This window comes from Haliotis asinina, chromosome 4 (assembly GCF_037392515.1).
Source record: "Haliotis asinina isolate JCU_RB_2024 chromosome 4, JCU_Hal_asi_v2, whole genome shotgun sequence".
In the NCBI taxonomy this organism is placed as follows: domain Eukaryota; kingdom Metazoa; phylum Mollusca; class Gastropoda; order Lepetellida; family Haliotidae; genus Haliotis; species Haliotis asinina.
In genome coordinates, this window is record NC_090283.1 from 21,741,079 (window position 1) to 21,763,955 (window position 22,877).

General features: G+C 42.0%; 1 pseudogene; it reads left to right on the forward strand.

The window, feature by feature from the left end:
* The first annotated feature begins 1,043 nt into the window (after positions 1-1,043).
* LOC137281374 (putative serine protease F56F10.1) lies at positions 1,044-15,144 on the forward strand (annotated as a pseudogene).
* The last annotated feature ends 7,733 nt before the right edge of the window (positions 15,145-22,877 follow it).

Sequence of the window (22,877 nt, forward strand, 5' to 3'; positions counted from 1 at the left end):
GATTACGTACTGTATCCTACGTAGGACTTATTATCACCTACGTAAGACTTACTATCTCCTACATAGGACTTAGTATCTCCTTCGTAGGACTTAATATCACCAACGTAGGACTTACTATCTCCTACGTAGTACTTAGTATCTCCTACGTAGGACTTACTACTTAGTATCTCCTAAGACTACTTTACTATCTCCTACGTAGGACTTATTATCACCTACGTAAGACTTACTATCTCCTAAGTAGTTGGGAATACTATCTTCTACGTAGGACTTACCATCTCCTACGTAGGTGCTAGTACGTCCTACGTAGGAGATAGTAAGTCCTACGTAGATATACTCCAAAACGTTGTGTTTCTCCTAATATATAGGTTGACATTTATGAAAAATTTCTTTGTTTTCAAGTATATAATATAGCAGCTAAGTGTCCGATAATTTTGTTGGTTGTCTCAAATGTCTTATTTGGAGTCATTTCTTCAAGCAACGTGTTTCTTATCTGCATTCTCCTTTTCTTTGAGCTTAAAAATCCCCGAAATGTCTCTACACTATGGAGTCGTTATTCACAATTTCAAACTCCTAGTCACATACCGTGTTTGCCTCCATGTTTGTTTAAGGGGCAGCAGGGGAGGATAACTCTAAATCAAAGTTAACAAATCTGGTACTTCCTGTACTTCGCATTGCGCATTTATTATCAGAAGACAAGTCAATTACTAAGGTATCGATAGTCTCACGTACTATACAGATGCATCAATAGTTTTTCGTTTCTACCATCATTGCTATCTGAGACTCAACATTTGTTGAAATCCGTCGATAGTTCGATGCATCGTTACAGCCCGAGTGCTGGAGGTGGTGTTCTACATTTACAATATGCTGTGCATCAATCCTCTGCTGCGTTGTTGAAACAGCCATACACTGGATAAAAAGCTATGCGAAGGCTGTATCTTATCTAAAACAAACAAACCCAACAACTAATGTACAGCGTGTGTTGAAAAACAGTCCTGTATGCGCCAGTTCAGTAGGTGTCGAGACACATGTCGTGGCTGAGAAAAATGATAGGTTTCAATATGGTCACATCCACTGTAATATTGAGCCTACTTGTTCTTGGGGCTCAGGGCAGTATTGTGCCTGTTCCGTCGGGAGTTGATGCTCTCAACAATGCTGGAGAAGATGCGCCTTCGCCTTCCTCCTCATCTGTAACTGAACGCTGGTTTCAGCAGAAGCTTGACCACTTTACTGCCTCGGACGATCGCCACTGGAAACAGGTGAGGGCTAGTGTGGACTGATATGTGCTCATTTGTCCAAAGGAACAACAGTTTTACTGTTACAGGGTAAGATAGTCGTTGGTCGGTGTGTTGTTTAAAACCGCAGTCAGTATTTCTCCTATTTTGCGAAGGTCTATATATATTCGAGTCTGGTTGGCGCATGTGGATGCTCAGCCAGTTGAACACTGGATTCTCTGGTCGAGACTTAATTATGTACAAACTGCAGCCGTTATAGTGCTTCGTTAAACAAACATAGCATTCCTACAGATGTCCCAGGTAGTTTTACGGTCAGGACCCTAAGTCTTCTATATATTTAAAGTATCATCTGACTGATGTATCATGTAATGATGAAGGATTTATGTTGTGTCTTCAGGGGCGAATGCAGTTTTTTTCAGAAAGGTATTGGGAGGGAGCACACTCTTGAGAACAGGTGGTGCACACTACATTTCTATAATGATAAACGTTCAGGACAAAAGGACGGGATGCGTCATCCCAAGCCCCTTCTCTACACCCACTAGCCCCCTTGATCCGCCTATGTTATTTATGCTTGTTTTATGGCCTTTAGTAGATCTTGACCACCTTCGTTTAAGGAACAACTGCGGGACCATATTAACATTCGAACACATCCGCATTAGAAAACCCCGATTCGAGGCTTCAGTAAATGTTAGTAAAATGCCAGTTTCCGGAGGGTTGTCTAGCTATTGTACCCGTGTGTAGCGATTGCAAAAACAGATCAAATACCCTACTTTTGTGACCTCGACTATGCTATCAAAATGATACGAAAGTATCAAATGGTGAGCCGAGTGCCAATTGTTCTTAGCAACCCATGCTTGTCGTAATAGGTGACTAACGGATAAAGTGGCCAGACTCGCTGACTTTTAGTAGTTGACAATTTCAAGTCATCCTGTCATCAGGGGGATACTTATGATGTCAGTGAGTTTGGGTATTTTCTGCCCCAGGCGCGATTATTGACAGACTGCCGTCATGGTGCTGGATGCCAATGGGTTTTCGCAAACGTTTTTCGTAATTTGTATGAATCTCTGAACGTTCGCACAGTAAAAAGAAGAGAATTTACGGATGTTAAATTCTCTATTTCGACGAACACAGTGTATTGTAGTAAATCATAACTCCTTCACCAGACGAGTGAAACAAACTACATGTTAACAACTGGGACAAGAAAAGGGAAACCAGTAGTTAATTAGCGTTAAACTGGTAGAATGTGTGCGGTATGGCCAGATAGAAGCCAGGGGTTATTTCCATTATGAACAACAACAAAAAGATAACAGCTGTGGAATTAACAAAGGGAATAACGATAAACAAAAACATGTAGTGGCAAGGAATAAATCCTTAATTAGTGATAAGACCCGGGACTTGCTTTGCTTCCACATCTCTCAACTCCTCGAGTCATCGACCCATGATTATTTGGGTTAGAACTGGTCCTCAGCAATCAATACTCGATTAACCAACCTGAACACACCTGGTGTCAAAAGAGATTTTCGCTGGTTCATTCATATGATTTTCACAACTATTTTGGCCTTTACATCAATTGGCATCCACTACTGTGGCTCATCAAAACACGACATTCCTTTGCGATCATCTGTTATATTTACCAAACTCCGAGATCAGGGGACGGCATAGGTTATCGTTGAACGCGTTACGGTCACCACCTTCGAAGAGGGGACATGATCTGAGTTGTGGTGTGTGGTCATGTCCTGTTCATAATGCTCAGGTCACACATCAGTTGAAGTCAAGCAAGTGTATTTGTTCTCTGTCTCACCTAGCGCAAAATGGGTACCCGGTGGCATAAGTCATGTGACTGTAAACATCGTATGCAGCTTGGGTTATCCGGGGCACTGATAGCAATATATTGTAAATGTGTTATTTCTGTGAATGTCGTTACTGCTTTGGGCACACTTTCAATATATAAGAACCAATATTATTAGAATATGTTTTACAGATTGAAAATAGTACGCAGCTGAAAGGGTTCGGGTGATCTTGGCACCGTCAGGTTGTAAGTCTCATCATCAGCTCGGGGCCCTTGCCCCCTCTACACGCATCCCACACAGCGAACGGAACTTCTCCAGGAAACGCTGCCTAGTTGAACCTACCAAGAACTTTCCGGAGTGTGTGAAGAGTCCGTTCAGACTTCTGCATTACCCTGGTTGCCAGAAGGGCTGTGCTCCCAGTGCAGAACCCGGGTACTGCACCAAAGGCACCCAGAACAATGGGAGTCTGAGGTCCGCACACTTTTCATGCTTCTCCTGAATCACATTGCTATCGAGACGGACAGAAAATTCAATGATATAAATAAAACCGTTGGCTTTATGAAAAAGGACAAGATCAGGTTTATTTTCATTATTATTACTTCAGAGATATTTCATCAACGACAAGTTCTACAAGCCGGGTGGTCCTGCGTTCTTGTACATAGGACCAGAAGTGGCCCTGCCTGCCATATATGCAGAGAAAGGTGCCTGGTTGGAGTATGCCAAGACCCATAATGTCATCGGATTTGCATTAGAGCACCGCTACTATGGAAAAAGTCGACCCACAACGTTCGTCATTTTAAAAACATTTTTTGAATTTTAATTTTAATTTTTTTTCATTTCTGGATATTGGGATTTCTTCTTGAGTATTTGATCGATGTCTGTAATCTTCCAAAAAGTTGACAGTTTAGATATTACGTGGTAAGAAGAAACAGATTTTGATAACATTAACATACCAAAATAAAATGAAATTCATTTTCAATAAAGTTTTCTTTCCAACAAAACAGAATCTATTTCATCTGGGTTGATTAAGATATCCACCGGTTTCAGTTTGTAGGTGGTGTGAAGAAGATCTAAATATAGCGAGGACTGATTGGGAATTTGAAATTGATAATTATTTTATGTAAAATTCAAAACCAAATGATATTTTAAAACATAAAGTTATACTAGCACGAATGACCAAAAATGATATTGAAGTATAAATTGTTTTCATTGTTTCAAAATCAGGGATGTGAGTACGGCCAACCTGCGATACCTGTCCGTTGAACAAGCGTTAGAGGATCTGGCCAGTTTCATCGTAGCATGCAACAAGGAACACAATTTCAAAGACATCAAATGGATCACATTTGGAGGATCATATGGAGGTATGCATATTGTATCTACAGCTGTAATGACATCACAGGGTCCATTTATTCTTGTCCATTTTAACAATGGTCCGTAAAATGTGAACTAAATTGTAATCCGAGGGCTCGGGATAAAAATAAAGTTCGTCTTATCCATCAATGATGTTGAAGCTTGTTACAAGCTTTTAAGCTCGTTACAAACAAGCTTGACGTTCGTGAGAGAACATGACGAATTCAGACATGATTATAGCAAACCACCACACACATACAATCAACAAAAACTACATGTTTCTTCACAACCCAGCAAAATCATTCACAAAATATCCAACGCTTGATATCTACGAACAGTCCATACGTGTCGTGTCGTAAGAGACAGCCAACAGGAAGGACATTCGTGACCCACTCGTGTTGTTTTGGGACAAGCCGAATACCCACTCGTGCCCTTCTGCAGGACTTCATATTAGCGTAGGGACATCAGAACCTCTTTAAACAAGAACGATAACTCTGTTCGCATTTGATTCCGATGGTACTTAATATCACCGAGGCAATCGCACGTTTTATTGTTCTTCTGAGTTACATTTGTTTTCTTCTTCTTCTTCTAAACGAACTAAGACCTCTTCAAAACAACTAACAGAAGGAGAAAACATGATCGTAATTACAACCAGCTCTTCCTCTTACATTTCCAAATGTATATTTCTAAGCAGGGTTAAAGAACCACAAATTGCAACTGATTTATTGAATATCTGAAAATTGACTGAACTATCCTTCTCAAACTAAACATTCATGCAACCTTGATGACGTACCCTGGTAGAATTTTTAATGTATTCGCTGAACCAAATATAAGTGACCACAATGTCAGATTAAAATATAATCCCAAAGTTGAAGACTGAAGTTGATTAGTTACATGTAGACATGATATTATTGTTTTTGATGTATAGTTACTGTTTTTAACAATGTTGGAAGCTCTCGTACAATCCCCAAAACAATCCCCAAAACAAGACAGCAAGATACACTCCGTATCATTTGGACCTTCGAGAGCCGATCACAACCGTCAGTCTCATGATTCTTATAGAAAAAAACCTTCACATTACACAACACAATTCTGTCAGCTCTGTGTCATACATGTTTATGGTTTGTTGTAATATAATGTCATAAAAGATTTAAGTAGTCGGGATTATGTTTTATCAATGCAACGCCCCACTACGCGCGGTCTGACTGGTTTGTCGTCTTTTCGCACATAACAAGCATCGAGACAATGAAAAGTCTTCTGTGATGTTACGGAAAGGGACGAGTGGTGACGGATGATATTTGAACATAGCAAGCAGCGAGAAAGGGGCAAGTCTTCTTGTTCGTTACGAAAATGGGCACTAATTTGACGTGGATGGTACCCCTCCCTACTTAGCCTCCCTACTTAGAAATGTTTATCGATGACTGCCAATAGCCCGAGTGAAATGTGTAATTTAAACATGCATCCGAACATTTAGCGGAGTGATTTAAATTTAAGGTCACCTCGGCAATATTTCAGCCACACAGTGAGGAGAAAAGCTGTGCAATATACTCAAACCATTAAATATCCGGTCCTCGAAGATGGTGTCTAAAAGTAGCATGTAGTTCTAAAACTATTATAATTATGAAGACAATACAATATGAAAATAAAAACAAACAAACAAACAAACAAAAACAGAAACAGATTAAAGGACGCCAACAACAGAACTTTGATCACCATACTAGGAACCACGGGGACTTACAGTGTCCTTTGGTACCCGCATGGGACCTAGCTGGCTTTACGCCATCCCTTCACCAGGAAAGTTAAACCATAACTGAAACTCACAAAATGCTACGTGTGAAAATCTGGTAATTTAAATGTACTTCGAAAGAATTAGGACTCACATTCTCTCACAGTGACAAAGTGTTTCGATACAGCTGCACTATATCTTGAAGTGTGTAGCATTGTAACTTTAGATTAGACAGTGCCCATTTGGAGTATCAAGTATAAGTCGAAATGATAAATGTCTGTTTTGTTGAAGGGCTACTGTCAACATGGATGAGACTGAAGTTCCCACACCTTGTTGCGGGAGCAGTCGCTCACAGTGCACCCTTCGCTGTGCCAACAATTGCTCAAGGTGAGTCCAAGTTACCCGCAACGGTAGTCGTGTTAGAACGTATCACCAGCATATTTCCTATTATTTTAATATGTACGAGTGGGATCCCGTGACTGGACGGATTTCATGTTGTCATGAAGATGCGTAGCACAGTTATTTACGTTCGGTACAGAACCTGGTCTTGTTGTATGTCAAAGCGTACGCTAAACGTGCTTGACGTAACGTGGAGCCAATAGCTAAACGTGCCTGACGTAACGTATAAACAACGGTTGGACGTGAGGAAGGATAGGACACTGTGCTCCCCAAAACGGGTACGTCCCGGTTTTGCCCCAGCTGGTCTCTAATTCAAGATGGTAATGCACCAACAAATAATTTGTTGCAGTGCCACATTAGGTCAGTTCCGTTTCCACGTTAATGTTATTCGAGCCTGGACAACAGTTTGTGTATGTGTGCCTGGCATTATGTGTCGGAGATCTGACTGACATATTTCTGTTGGGCTGTAAGGAAGATCGATTTGTTGATCTGTTGTTTAACGCCACACTCAGCAATATGCCAACTATAAGGCGGCGACTCTGTGTATAAGAGTCTGGACAAGACAATCCCGTGATGACAAGGATGAGCATCGATCTGCACAATTTGGATACGAGGAGATGAGTTAACAAATCCAGCACTGGACAATAGCTCAAGTTTCAAAGCCCATGCTGCAGTTTTGTGTATTGAATCCAATTTTCTCTGATCAATTAGGACTGATGCAGTTTGTTTGATTGTTGTTAGTTTCACGCCGCTCTCAGCTCTAAATAATCGAGTGATCAATTTGAAGTAACTTCATTAACTTTAATTCATTAATTGAGTTACTATGACATTTAACAAGCTAGTGGGGGTGACCACCTGATCTTCTAAGTCGCCCCTTGCGACGAGGATGAGCTGCTGAAGACCAATTCTAAATCTGGATCTTCAAGGGCCAAGAGTGGTTTGTAGTGAGTGAGTGAGTGAGTGAGTTTAGATTTAACGTCAAATGGGAAGTATTTCAGCCATATTGTGACGAGATCATGTAATTGCGTTACATAATAATTTAGGGTACATTATAAAAACCTGACATCCACGGACATGAAACCGGCTAGAGTATCGCAATATCAAGAAATAAAACCAGCATATATCTCTAAAATAAGACATCACATTAGGACAATACAAGATCATGGGTGGTTGTAAATATCATGAAACTGAACAGGTAAACGATCAAAAGAACAACAGAGGAAGTACAAACGATAGTTTCAGTTCCAAATGGCGACAAATTGTCCAGTCTTACATGAAACTATTGCCCAATGGCACATGAAAGTATTGCCCAGTTTCACACGAAATTGTTGCCCAATGACACGTGAAACTATTGTCCAATCTCACATGAAACTATTGCCCACTGGCACATGGAACTATTGTTCAATCGCACATGAAACTATTGTTGATATAAAATGATATCAGGCATCACGATTCGTCTGACATTTTCCCTTTTAGGTGAACTTAGGTCTCGACCAAGAAATTACATGTACATGTTCCATAAAACAATTCCTTTGCTTTATTCCAGAATATTTAGTAGCGGCTGGAGAAGACATGCGCATTGTGCCAGGATGCTACGACACTGTGTCTGCAGCTTTTGATAAAGTTAGGGAAATTCTGAAAACGGATTCTGGAGTGAAGACTCTGTAGAATCTATTCAGGTGAGGGTAATTCGAGAACTGATTTTTAGAAGCAGCTTTCCGCGAGTGAGACCATTGCCATTGCGACAGCGGCATTATCATTCTGACGTCATAACTGTGAACTTTATGACGTCAGACGTCTAGCGGAATTACTTTAGTGTAATATTGCCTTAAAATATTACAGTTAGGAAATAAACTTACTGTGATGGAAAACCAGAGGCATATTATACGTTCTTCACTGGTCACGATGGGACCCGGACTTGAAGTACCCTCGATGTTAACAAACGTGTCATTGATGTTAACAAATATCGAGGGTATATCACACCGTGGACCCCGAGGGACTAGTGAACAACGTATTTATCTTACCGAACACACCTCAGTTTCGTTAATTTTGAACTGTTTGAAGCACGGGTATCAGAACGTGCACTTTAGTGTGAATCAAACGATTCGAATCTTGCATTCCTTTTCTCCTCTGGGTATTGTCTTAGTAAAGTCCCCGCGATGTAATTCCTTTTCTTAATACTCAGACGAATTACATTTGAACGTTTTTGTCAAAATTTATTTATTGGAAAGAGTGTCAAATGTTTTCGTAGCCATCGCTAGATTCTGTGGAGAACACAAGAAAATTTAGATTTAGAGATTTCTCCCTTCCTTCGATTTCCATTGTCAAAACATCGGTAATTTCCACGTATCATGCGACATTTAATGTTATTCGAGATAAAAAGAGCAACTACCACGAAGTACCGAATGAGTTGCTATTGGCAGCGGGGTGTTTTGCAATGCACTTCGCCTGTACACGGGGTACATTGAAAATAATAGGAGAGCGCTCAGCCAGTCAGACAGCAACATTTATGTGTGAGTTAAGATAAACTTTGTTGGGAAATCAGACGTATGTTATAAGTTGTTCATGGTCACGAGGGCTGCATGGGTTGATGTGTCTTCGATGTTTGTTTATGTTGCATGCTAAACAAATATCGAGGTACATCAACTCGTGGGCCCCGGGGGACCAATGAACAACATATTTATCTTACCGAACACACCAATGTTGATTTTGAATTGTTTTGAAGCCTGTGTATCGGGTGGTACACTTCAGCCAACCCGTGTGAATCAAACGATTTAAAGGGGCACTGATGCGGAGCAGTTTCCGTCGACTGGTGGTTTCGCATGTTATTGTTTTTCTCCCGTGAGAACCCCTTTAAATCTAGCAGCTTATTCCGCAGGTATTGTCTATATAGTAAAGTCGCCGCGGTGTAATTCCCCTTCACATGGACTACATTTGAACGTTTTGTCCAAATTTATATTTATTGGAATGCGAGGCAAAGCAGCGGGGTAGCCTAGTGGTTACAGTGTTCGCTCGTCGCGCCAAACCCCGGTTCGATTCCCCACATTAGTACAAAGTGCGAAGATCATTTCTGGTACGCCCCGCCGTGGTATTTCTTGAATATGGTAAACGCGGCTTACAAGTAAACTCACTCACCCACTGGAAAGGAGACTGAGGAACTACGATTGTAAAGTAATGAGTGAATAAGTGAGTGAGTAGGGTTTTACGTCGCTAATGTAACATTCCAGCAATACCATGGCGGTGAACACCAGAAACTTGCTTCACTTTGTGTACCCATATGGCGGAACGAACTCAGACTTTCGGTTTGACGAGCAAACGCTTTAACAACAGGGCTACCTCACTGAATAATAGGAACAGTTATGATAACATCGTAGTGTTTTCCCTTCTCTGTTTAGGGTTTGTAATTTTGACCAGACAAACCGGCTGGATGTTGAAAATCTGATGATGGATCTAGTCACTCTAATCGTGTCAACAATACAGTTCAATAACATCCACCCAGGCACACTGGTATGTTCACATGCTGACAGAGTGGAGTCAGATATTTTTTTTTATTTTGTTTTATTCATTTCCATGGTTGCTTACTTTCTTACATAGTTACAGGCATTCCAGCAATATTCCAGCAATATTCCAGCAATATCACAGAGGGCGACACTGGAGTCTGATATTGGCTTTTTCTCTACATACATTCAAATTCAAGCAATGGATATGCATATCGTTCGACTGAGGTTACAAATGAATGTCTTTGTTCTATTTTTCACGTACTTTGAAGTGTGCTAGATCCTGATGCTTTTAGTTAAATAAAATAGCGTATGCGCACATAAGCGTTTGTGAGTGTGTATGTGCATGCTATTTGTGTTTGTGGCTGCATTGAGTCCATTCCGTTAGTCCAAAGACACACCCTGCCGTGGTGCGTGTACGTGCTTTGACGGTAATGCTTTTGTGCTGGCCAATGCGAGTTTCTAATGCAAACCTCGATGTATGTGTTGGTGTGTGCCGCTGAGAGGCTCGAGGTTGCTCAAGGATGTTGTGCACTCCATGCTTAATGTTCCTCGGTGGGGTAGCCTAGTGTTTACAGCGTTCGCTCGTCACGTCGAAGATTCAGGTTTGTTTTCCCACCTGGGTACAATGCCTGAAGGCCATTTATGGTGTATCCCACCGTGATATTGCTGGAATATTGCAAAAAGCAGCGTAAAATCAAACTAACCCGATCACCCATGTTAATTTGGTCCTGTGTATATTCTGTAGATGCTTATTCCAAATCAAACGATATCCTCAATGTGCAACGTGCTGGCCGACAAGACCACGGGACCTCCTCTACAACGCCTTGCTGAGTATGCCCGTATCTACAACCAAAACTATACAGTACAGAAAGATCAGTGCCGCAACACAACATTCGCCTCCCTCGTCAGCACAGGAAGCGTCATCAACTACGAGAACGATGATGGATTTTCAAGTGCGGTTACTCTTCTGTAACATGTATTATTTAGGAAATGTCATTTCTAAGTAAATTTGATATTTCGAGGCCTGTTAAGGCACCCTAGAAATTGGAACCGAGTCTAGTCTAGTACCACAGTCTAGTCTATCCTTAAATGAAAAGGTGTAATACCACATATAACATGTGTTAACTAAAGTTGACCACTTTCACAAAAGCGCTATCTATTCATACAGAGATTTTTGCATTAAGTATAAGTTTTTTCAGTTCACTCCCAAAACTGCAAACCACTACAATAAGTAACTGGGTTTACCAACTTGGCACTTTACCAACTTGTTTGTTTACCAACACTTTTTTCCCTAAAGGATCGTGATAGGAAAAGTTCAATTCATTTGTTTCCTGTTGTGTATATATTTTCATTCAAATATCTCTATCAGTATCTTGTCTGTCTTTGGTTTGCATAATGTAAGGACAGGACATAAAGTAAAGGAGACAAATACACACAACGAGGTCCTCGTCCTTAATGTTGTCGATGTTTCCCGCTTGCGAGTGAGTGAACATTTGAAGTCACATCGGCATTGTGCAGCTGTTTCGTGACTAAGAAAGTTGTAAATTAGTTGCTAATTACCAGATTAGTAGAAATAGAAATAAAAGTTGAAATGCTGAAACAACTGAAATACATCACTTTGAATTTGAAATTCCAGTTCGTCAGTGGAGATATCAACAATGCACCCAAATTGGGGTGTTCGTGGCGACAACGTCAGATAGGCAGCCTCTTGGGAACGCAGTAAGTGAAGAGTGAGTACACATCCTAAATTTCATTTAAAAACAAACCAACATTCACCTTATATTCGTAACAGACAACCTGTCGTAAATAGGTATTGTTTTTCACGGTCGATCCTGTAACACTATATAAACAGAAATGCTAACTAGCATGGTTCTTAGCGGGATTTCAGTCATGATTTGTCAGAATATATGTAAGACAACGTAATGAGTAGTGAGTCTAGTTTTACGCCGCTTTTAGCAATATTCCAGCAATATCACGGCGGACAACAGTTATGGGCATCACAAATTTTACCCATCTGCGGATCAAACCCGGTTCTTCAGCGTGACGAGCGAACGCTTAACCAGAAGGCTACCTGACCGCCCCAGTACAACATAAACAGTGACGCACGACTGTGATGTTCGTTGGATAAGGGTAGCAACGCCCAAGGACGCAAAACGCAAAGATTATCATGGAACCCTTTCTTTATATAGTGGACTCCTAAGACAGCTTTGTATTAGGGATCCAGGAGTGAACTTGTTGGTATTTCAACCAAAGCTCTCCTAATCATGGCAAAACTGGTCATCTTGAAAATGTTCTTTACTATGACAAAATGATCGATGGCTAGGTATATATGGATTTTCTGTAAACGAGGACGATTCATGGTATTGGTATAGGACCGATGTCTGATACGACATCGCCGCATTAGACGAATTCGTCATCTTGACGAATAGTCCAGTGAATGGATTCTGTTCTGTGTTTGGTTCAAATGAATCGTTTAAATGCATTGATACAGAAAAGGTGTAATGATGAATTATGTACTTGATTTGTATTTTTACAGTTACTACTACAAAATATGTGAAGGTATGTTTGGTCCGGCGTTCAATCAGTCCTTGGTGAAACGTGGGCATGACGACATCATCATGAACTACGGCGGCCTTGACATTCGGGTAACCAACGTCATCTACACGCAAGGAACAGATGATCCATGTATCAAGTATGGGTTCACCAGAAATCCTAACCCCAGGGCATACGCCGTAGTTGTCAAAGGTATGTCAGTGAGTTCAAATAATTATTTATGGTCACATAAGCATGTGATCACCACGTCGAAGAATCGAATTATTGTGTGAAACTCTTTGTCCCCATGTCTAGTTTTTATTTTGAATGATTTCATGACATATGAATACCATCTTCAACCTACTTATTTAGCTACAAGTGAGTAAAAATCTAAAGTGAATCGGCAATATTTCAGCCATATCGTGACTAAAACTACTTTTATATCCACAATGCAGACACGTAATATATCATGAAACCATGTCAAAGAAGGATTACTAGATCCTAATTACTAGATTATTACAAATTGACTCAAAACTAGATAGCATGTGTCTTTAAAGGTTGAATACTATATTTGGTCAAAACAGTGTACTGTTTTGGGGAAGATCACCATACTTGGGATCATGGGGACTTACAGTATTTTTACGCAATGGACCCTAGCTGGATTAATACCATCACACAAAATGACCGTATTTCCCAAATTTACTAACGTTAATAAATATACGTGTCATCCGGTGGCCTTATAAACAACGTTTAAAATCCACATATCCATCTAAGCTGTCAGATTTACACACGTTTAAAACCGTATGAAAAATTAACGAACGATCTGCTCTTCATTTGCATGTATTTCACATGTGTAAATGTGGTTAGTGTTTTGATGTAATTTCCTGCCTGTGTAACATATGAAAATACTGTGATCATTAATGGATTTAAATTACAAACGACTGTCGACGAAGGACAGTGAAACAACTGGATTATCACCGATAGAAACGCAAAGCCAGTTATGAAATCTAAAACGTTTTAATTTTAATTTTAATTGATTTAATTTTAATTATAGAAGACAGCACAGCATATAAGCAGGCTATCAACTGAAGGTAGATCACCATACTAGGACCATGGGGTCTTACAGTGACTTTGCTACTTGCATGGACAATAGTTGGATTTACACCATCCATTCAGATCTTAGTAATTTTGACACCCTAGCTATAAATTAAAATAACACATATACTGCAGTTAAAAAATAATAGTATGTTTAAGTTTTCTTGAATTGTTTGGGGACTTACATATCTGTCAAAAACTAAAGATACATTATTGAAACCTGTCTGCAAAGGACAGTAAAACCAACTACAGAACTGTAAAACATCAGAGATATAAATGTTAAAATAGTAATTAAATATCAAACATAACAGCTATAGATAAACAAATCGATATAGAAACAGAACATTCCAACCCAACGCCGTTCCGTGGGCGCTCGCCTCTTGAGGAGCTCTCTATGGTAAATATTCCCAACAGGAATCCTGCTCAGAATTTGTATCGATAACAGATGGGAATTCTTGTGTACTCTACAGAAACGACTGCACCAGAACACGCTGGATAGATGGCATCTGTGTGCGTGCTCCAGTCAATTATTTCTAAGCCACAATTGGTTTACATACAAGTATGTACTTCAATCGGCTGCGATTCGTGTAAATTCGTCATTCACGACTGACGACCTTGGTCTTGATCTAGCCAGCAATGCAAAAACAGCAGGTTGGCTGGAGCAAATGAAACACAAACATAAACATTTCTTGCACACATATATTTATTTATTTAAGAATGTATAATCAAGATATTTTTAACTTGCCATGTTGACAGCAAATAGTGGGTGGGTGAGTATAGGTGTAACGACGCTTATAGCAGTATTTGAGCTTCACACATTTCGGAAGTCGAACCCAAATCTTTGGGGTGACAAGCGAATAATTTCACCCAACTGCCTTGAATCTTAGAAACAGTCACTGGGGTACACTTGCAACGATGTTAGCTGAACCTGAAAGCTCTAGAACTCTGCTCATTGATCCGTCTCCAGTGGTTACGCTGTTGAGTTGCAAATAATTAACATATTGGATGGCAAATGGAAACAGTAAGCGTGAGACGATCAGTCTCTGTCGTCCGCCAAAATGGTTAAAAGTCAACTTTTTAAAATTACGCCAATGCTTCCATGCTAATGTTGAGTTTGCAAAATGAAAATCGTTCAAATTATTTTGAGAAGTTTTATCAGAATTGTTGTACATTGCTAACGCTAGTTCCACCCGAAATGTCAAATATGAATACATGTGGGCTATCACCATCAGTGACCCCCTCCCCCTACCGCTAAATTTTAGGCTTATATTTTTTTATACAAAGTTGCGTCCACCCAACCCAACATCCCACCCAAACCCTAAAATCACCATCAACCCCCTACCAACTCTACTAGCCATAAATTATGAACGGCCCCCTATTATGTTGCAGGCGTCGGTCACGTGGCAGCAATATTACCATCCTCCACTTCAGACAGTGTTGACTTGAAAAATGCTCGTCTTGAAATCCAGCGCCTCATTGGTCAGTTTATATCATCAGGTGATCCAGCCATTGTGGGATGAAGAGCTGTTCACTGTGACATGAAGATACCGCCAATGGCAATTCAATACTTAATCGTACAAATCAGTGAGTGAGTTAAGTTTTACGCCGCATCAGCATTATTCGAGCTATGTGGCGATGATCTGTGATCAATAGCATGAGCATCGATACGCAAATGAAAAGGCCAATAGACACGAACTTCTTCAATAAAAGTAAGTGTTTAAACGAAACTTGTGTACACAATGTTCTAGTTTATGACACTAATCTGTTGAACAGTGCCTTTTTCGTGGGAGATGCACACAGACATTAAAAGCACAAGTGACCTTTATCACAATCCTTACTGGACAATCAAGACAGCATACGCCTTACCAGCCAATCAAGATAACAATCCTTACTGGACAATCAAGATAGCATACGCCTTACTGGACACTCAAGATAGTGTTATCTTTACTGGCCATTGAAGATAACGTAATCATTACTGGAGATTTAAGATAACATACACCCTACTGGACAATCAAGGTAACACAATCCTTACTGGACAATAAAGATATCATAAGTTATACTAGACAAACAATATAACACAATCCTTACTCGAAAAACAAGATAACTTAATCCTTACTAGACTATCAAGATAACATAATCTCTGTTTTACAAGCACTGTAATACAATCCTTCCTGGACAATCAGACAACATAATCCCTACTTGAAATCCAAATAAAACAATCTTTCCTAGTAATCAAGACAATATAATCCCCACTTGACAAGCAAAATAAAACAATCTTTACTGGACAATAAAGATAAACCAGACATGTTATTTGTAGGTCACGTTTGAGTATTGTCGCGAGAAGATATAATACTGGACAAGATGTTTGTTCATTGTTTATAAACCAGTTGAATGTAGAGGAACATGGCCATTTCGGAGTTCGACAAACGGAGTCAAACCTCGAACAACACATTTACTCGTAAGGAAGTGCATATATTTATAGCCTTGTTAATGCCAAGAGGTAATTGAGCACAACATGGAGTCATTTGCTTCTGACAACCTTTTAGAAGCGAGTTCCGCACCAATCTATGTGTCATTGATGATCGTTCGCGAAAGACTTCAACTGCAGTGCAACCAAGACATGAACTGTTTAATCAAGCTATAGCTTGGCTGTGCGAAAACACACCTGAATTATGAAATCCTTTAGCGTGATGACTTGAAGGCGCCAAACAAGAAAATCATCGTTTATTAAACATGCAATCTTTTATATAGTTAACATTGTACTTTCAGAAGATCTGACCCGTGAAGGTCCGGGGTAGAATAGACCTCCAGCAATCCATGCTTGCCATAAAAGTCGACTATGCTTGTCATAAGAGGCGACAAACGGAGTAGTATATACAATGGGGGTTTTAAAACACTTTCAAGAAAAGTCTCCACAAAGCCTTATTTAGTAAATAAGGCTTTGGTTGGGCCCTTAGCTCTTGCTACTATTACCCCTACTACTTAACGTGTGTTGGAGGTAACACTGTGCCGTACGGTACGATCAATAATTCTTCTCTTACAAACCCCCTACCCGGCCCATCCCTCAAGTAGTATAAGTTAGGTTCGTCGGCTTTCATATCCACTTTATCTATGTTGTAAGTTTTGACTGACCATATAGGATCGGTGGCCCGCTTACGGCTATCACCCTCGTGTTCCCCCGGCTGGTATAGATACCTCACTAGGGCCCTATCTGGTATCTGTTTCTCCTTCCCACGCAATGGAGCGGCCGACTCTGCAACTATTGATTTTAGTTTGATAGCGTCTGCCGGTTTCTTACCGGTGAGACGAGTGACTTCATGGTTGATTGCCGACACCACCTTGGGTAACCTCGTGACCCATTCAGTCGATCGTTTTCCAGGGGTGACCATCTCCCTAGCATACTGATGGCCGAACAAGCGCTCAGCCAAAGTCCTATTAAATCTCTCAACTATGGCTTGGCTGCGATGGGCTCCGGCCGTGCCACGCCTGACCTTTGTATCGTGTTTGGCTAGCAGTTGTGACACGGCACCCATGAACTCCCGTCCGGGGTCAACTTGCAGCTCTGTTGGCCACGTCAGCGGACTGCGTTTGTATATGCGTTCGAATCCTCTGGCTACCTGGGCCGAATCTTTCGTGGTCAAGGGTTCAGCTTCCTTGTAACGACTGGCTACGTCCACTACGGTTAAGGCATACTTGTACCTCTTGTCGTGGGGTAGGAACAGTAGGTCTGCCTGGTGAACGCTATTAGGTATGTTAATACCGAACCTCCTTCTAGGCACGTAGCGTGGTGCCGGCAAATAGATCTGCCACAGGGCTTGTTTTTCAAGCCACGCTTTGGCTTCCTCCGGGGGTACTCGCGCTATTTTAGCTAGCTTATCTACTGCGCTAGCTCCTTTCCAGTACCCACGCGGGCTGTAGTAAATAGCCTCAATTTTTTTCATGTCCATACGCGTATGTGTTTATCCCATCAATAGCTATCCAACGTTTTGTGTCCATAGGTGACAGGGACGTCTTGTTTATAGCCAGTCCGTATATCTTATGTCCATCACTTCTAAGTGTGTTCATTTTATGCCTAAAGGTACGGGTCTTGAACAGGGCTTCCTTGAATCTGGCGTGTTTGATGTGTTGTTTCACCACATACTTCTTAACCCCCTTAGCCTTCCGGATCTCACTATTGTCGGCTTTCAGTATGGAGTACATCTTAGGTCTCAAACCTATGTACTCGGCTATGGGCGTGCCAGCACACTCGTCCTTCATCTTACCTAGGACCTTTTTATTTACCGTACTGTGTATGGCATGGGTCTTAAGGTAGTCGCTGGTGTCGTATAAATCGAGGTGTTTTTTCATGTCCTCGTACACGTCCTCGGTTCGAATCTCCATCAGCAGGGAATCCGTGTCAGTGTACAGCACTTCACACCTGTCACCGTACTGTTTCTTGAGCTCGTTGTAGTAAAAGTCGTACATCAGGTGTTTGGATAAATCGAGGATGCTCATCCCCACGTAAACAGGCCGGTTGAATTTTATGTGGCTTTTCTTCATGTGTAGGGCAACCAGGTTGTCTGTGAATATCTTACTACGGTTGAATGCCGGACTGGCTATCAATCTCCTGAGCTTGTCTTCCTCACTCGACCGAACAAGCTTCACGGTCACGCGTTTCCTCAGGTTCTCCATAGTCTTACCAAACACCGAGTTGTTCATGAGCTTGTAGAGATTTTTCTCAAAATCACTGGTGGCTTTTTTTCGTCTGTGTTCATTCTGATGTAGGGCTCCATCCATGGGCTCTGGTCGAACATGAGCACCCTGTGTATTTTGGTCAGCCTCATACCCAACGACAGGTACAGCTGTAGGTTGCGATAGTGAACGATGTACTTGGTCTTATTCATTAAGTTAGGAACGAGTTTTTCAACGTCTGTCACACGCCCACCTAACAAGTTATGTTGGTACTCAGACATCCAGTCTGGGTTAACCCTCATACGTTCGGGGGCCAGGGGGTAGCTGTTGTGTGATGTGTGTAATTCCTTGGTATACTCTAAGTCAACCTCGAGGATATACCCTTTGTTCGAATCTGGTGCAACCCCCATAACATCAACGTGGGGTACCCATTCGAATCCCCCTGTAGGTAGATACTGGCTCATGGCCCAGCCGTACAGGTTGTTTGCGTCGAGGTAGAGAATGTGATTGGTTGGCTTGTTAGGATCGTAACCTTTCACGTATTGATTATTTGCTTTCGCGTATCGTTTGGATGCCATGGAAATCCCACCTCGCAAGCCTTTCTCATTGAATAGGTGCATGTCGTAATCTGTGAGCAATTCCAAATTAACTCCGGTCTTTTTAAGCAAGGCGTCCCACGACAGACCTGGGCTGGTGTAATACCATGCGGGGTCGAGTTTATACTGCTTGAAACACGTTCGCCTAAACGTCTCAAACACGTCGGCTAACAGCAGTACATCTGTCCTCAAGTACAGGTCGTGATAATCACCCAGGTTCTTACAACCCAGTTTATTCCATACGTTAGTCGCGTGCGAGTAATCATCTCGTGAGACGGACGCCTCATTCAGCTTGCTATAAAAGCAGTCAATAGGGGGTAGTCTGGTCTCGGTGAACTTGACCCAACTATCCATGTACTCATAGGGGTACACACCCTTCCTCATAAGCAGGGGTCTAGTCTCGGCGTCTGTGTATCGATCGGTGATAGGGAAGGTATTGTTGGCCTTGACCAGACTGTCGAGTGACGACAGAAGGAACTGAAACGAGTCAATGAACCTAAGTCCGTTTAAGCTGAAGGAGATGTATCTCTCCATGTTGTTGGGGATGCACGTTATATTACCATCGATTTTCGCGATGGCCTGCATGATCAAGTGTGAGTCGTACCCTCTCAAGTTGTGAAAGACAACGGGGATGTTTATTGTCTTAGGGTTGATTTTAAGCTTGAGGTTGCACGCGCTGTGAGCGGCGAATCTATACTTACCAGTTATGTGGCAGTGATCTCTCACCGAATCACCGTTAAGTGGTGAGTCACACACGTGACAGTTAGTGCTACTAGCGTGAGCTAGCCTGTCGACTCGGGTCATACGCATGGGAGCGATTCTATACAATGCATTCCTAATAATTTTTTCTTCCTCCTGCAAACACTTTAGAAACCTTTCAGCCGCGTCAGGGCCCCTATACACTACCGGAGCTTTCGTTTCCCCGTCACAACGGACGACAATGTATCCAAACCCACAGGCTTTATGCTCTTGTGTTTTGTGGGTGAAGGGAGCCTCGCCGGCGGCACCACTGGGGGTATCCCCCACCACCACCAAGGCTTCGAAGTCGGCGTATATGATATAAGGCACAGACATCTGGTTCTTGTGGTTACTGAATTTTAGGATATTATCACCTTCCTTAGGCATGTCGACTCGTATGGCCGTCTGCCCCACACCTTGACAATCATCCCGGTGGGATTCTAATAAATCAGCTCGTGTGAAGCCATGTAGGCATCGTTCACAGAAGTGGGTCTTTTCTCTGTGTGCCGATTGGTCATACAACAGCCTGCTTAAGTGTTTTATCCATGTGTAGTGATACTTGTCACCTCGCTGGATCATGAATATATTGATAACTTGGCGATCCTTCACCGGGCTGACCCTGTGTACTATTGTTGTGTTACCTTCGTGCCCAAAGACATTTATAGCCAGATTATTCTGTTTTTCTACTTTAGTGATCTGGGATATGGGGGTGGGTTCATCTATACCATCCCAGTTGAGCCCATCATCCTGAGGATAATTAGAAGACCTGTTCGGATTAGTGTCAGCTGGAAATAAGGCTGACCTGATAGCTAACCTCAGGCAATCGTTTCCTCTATTCTTAACGTTTACTATGGCATGTTTGTTCCTATAGTAGGGGGGGCAAGGCTAGGTATGATCCGCCTCTGAACGGCACGTAGTTAGCTATGTCTAGATAGACATTATCGATTTTATCTACAGCCCACCCGGACCCCAAGTGTGTGTAGCGTTCTAGGTATTCTCGTATCTGCTGAAAACTGGTATCGATTGATGTGTCAGTGGTCTCTGTATGTGTGACGACCTCTTGTTTACCTCGGAAGTAAGGCTGAACATATTCAGTGGTACTCCCAACCTGCTTATCGAGCGACATTTTCACTGTGATCTGAAACTTGATACTTCCTAGGTTATTTAGTTCCTGGTTGACCTTATCAGCTATCAGAGGCTTGATATCTGTAATGTCTATGTTTCTATCAACGTGCATGCGCCAACCTCTCAAATAGTTGCCTACAGCGCGCTCAGTGCGCACGAACTGTAGGTCAATAGCTCTATTCTGTCGTAATAATTCTACAAGCTGTGGTTTTCTCATACGGGAATACCCGCCTAAACCCAAATCGTGTGCCTCGGCTTTCAGTTGTTTTACAGTGGGAACGGGGGCATGTGATAACAATGCGGTTAACCCGGCTCTCCCCAGGTTTGAATAACCCGTGTATCCAAGCTGTTTTGCTTGAGCTTTTAATTGTTTTACCGTAGGAGGGGCTTCTAAACCTAGTAATCTCAACAATGCTGACTTCCGCATTTGAGAATACCCGATCACACCTCTCTGTTTTGCGACCCGCTTAAGCTCGCGTACAGTAGTCATAGTGTTTACACCTAACATAACCAATGTCTAATTGGGTCACAGTAAAGGGAGGTAACCCTTGATAAAAATATGTGGCTGTTGGATATAGTGTTCCTTGTGCATGAGTAAACATTTATTTGGAGTCTATCTTGAGCAGTCGCCTACGTTCTTTTATGTAGTCCTTTTTATTCTCGTAGATGAGTTGATGTCTGACTACGTTCGCTCCGTGAGCTTTACATAGACAGTAGTGTCCTTTAACCCCGATACCACACACAGAACACGTGTAGTTAGGACTTCCCATATGGAAACAACAGAACCCCTGATTCCTGCATTTCCTACCACATGCCTCGGTCTTCCCCATAAGTATGTATTCGCATCGGTATGGAGCGGGTCTCATGTTTACTTATATAGGTATTTAATTTAATTGCTTCGCAACCAACGCAGTAGCTGCTATACCCAACACTATGAAGCCCAGTTCACGATTCATTTGTCCCTTGCATGGTGTGTAGTACTGAGCGAGTGTGGGTTTATTGAGCGGTTCCAATCGTTTACCAGTTAGTAGGTAGTATTCTTTCATTGCTTCATCGACATCGTTGAATGTTTGAACGGCATGGTTTTCACGCTGGAGTTGTTCGTTAATAAAATCGATCCTCTGGAGGCGTTTTTTAGCGTACTCGGCCTGTGCCTTTTGTAAGTTCTCAGTAGCGAGATCGTGCCGCTTCCTTTCTTCCTGTATTTCAGCCGCGTGATCATCTCGTAGTTTCGAGAAGAGGAAATTACTCCCGGAAAATGCCAGGGCATTCAATAACGCCCCACCGACCATCATAGCTATCGTGGCCATCCTATATTTATTTCATTATATTATCAGGTATTATCCCTTGTTTTACTAGGATGTCTTTTGTGGCCATCGCCATACCAAGGTTCATTATGAGCATACCCATATCCTGCAGGTTGAAATCTAGCTTGATAGTTGGTTGTTTAAGCACCATTTTAGTCAACCGAGCGTACCCTACGGCTAGACTGGCGACCACTGTGGTGTGGTATGCGTCGTTGACGAACGTTTTCCCCTCAGACATTATGTATATATAAAAATATTTTAAATTATAACATGATATGCGGGTCGACCTCTAATTGTGTTGGGGTGGGGGGTACCCCCACGTTTCCCCCACGTCCCTCACGTGTATATAACCACGAGATAGCCAAGGCAGCAGTTACGCCTACAGCCAACAACAGTCGGGTTGGGTTGGTCACTGTAATAATTTTATGTTGGTTACACCACCGTTTTTTACCGGCAGCTACTCTCTTAGGATTCTTCTGTCTGGTTACTGTTTCCCTGGTCTCCACCGTCACCTCGGGAGGGGTTTCCCTCACTGTGGGGGTTTCCTCCTCCTCCTCCCTGGGGGATTGTGCAGCATCCATCTATACTATTATTATTATTTTTTCTCTCAAATTGACTATGCTTTGCCGTGATAATCGCCGCCATCACTGGAGCCAACAACATGCCATATTTGTGGTACAGCTCACAGCTGATAGAGCTCACGGCGTGTTCGATAAAAGGGTCTTTCTCGAGGTCTTCCCACAGGTAAAGTCGGCGCTCTGGTGGAATGGGAAGGAAGTATGACACAATACCGGTGTATATCTGGGTCATAGCCGA